The sequence below is a fragment of the Penaeus monodon genome, chromosome 28, assembly GCF_015228065.2.
Source record: "Penaeus monodon isolate SGIC_2016 chromosome 28, NSTDA_Pmon_1, whole genome shotgun sequence".
Classification (NCBI taxonomy): Eukaryota; Metazoa; Arthropoda; class Malacostraca; order Decapoda; family Penaeidae; genus Penaeus; species Penaeus monodon.
The window spans coordinates 11,399,852-11,400,231 of record NC_051413.1 but is presented as its reverse complement, the minus strand read 5'-3'; positions in this window follow the sequence as shown (position 1 = coordinate 11,400,231).

Here is a 380-nt window from a genome sequence, read left to right as displayed (position 1 = left end):
CTCAAAAGTCGCTATTTATCTAGGAATTGGAATTAAGAAAAACAGGCATTAATTTGAGAGAAAAAGAAAAAAATCAAAGTAAATGGCAACCATCAATGTCTCAGCATAGCTCAAAGCGCTAAGATGCTTCAGACTTAATGAAACCCAAAGCATTAACATATAAGGGTGTTAAACCGGGAACGAGTGCTGTCCATAATCGCGACAAAAAGAAAAATAATCAGAGTGCCAGTGAGGAAAGAGAAATCCCAGTGTGTTGACAGCAATATTTCTGAACTAATATACATGGAGGGTAACTGTGATGCACAAGTGTATTAGCGTATTATCTTGTTTTTCGTAATTACAATTATTTCTTGTAATATATAGTGACTTTTGAGGCACCC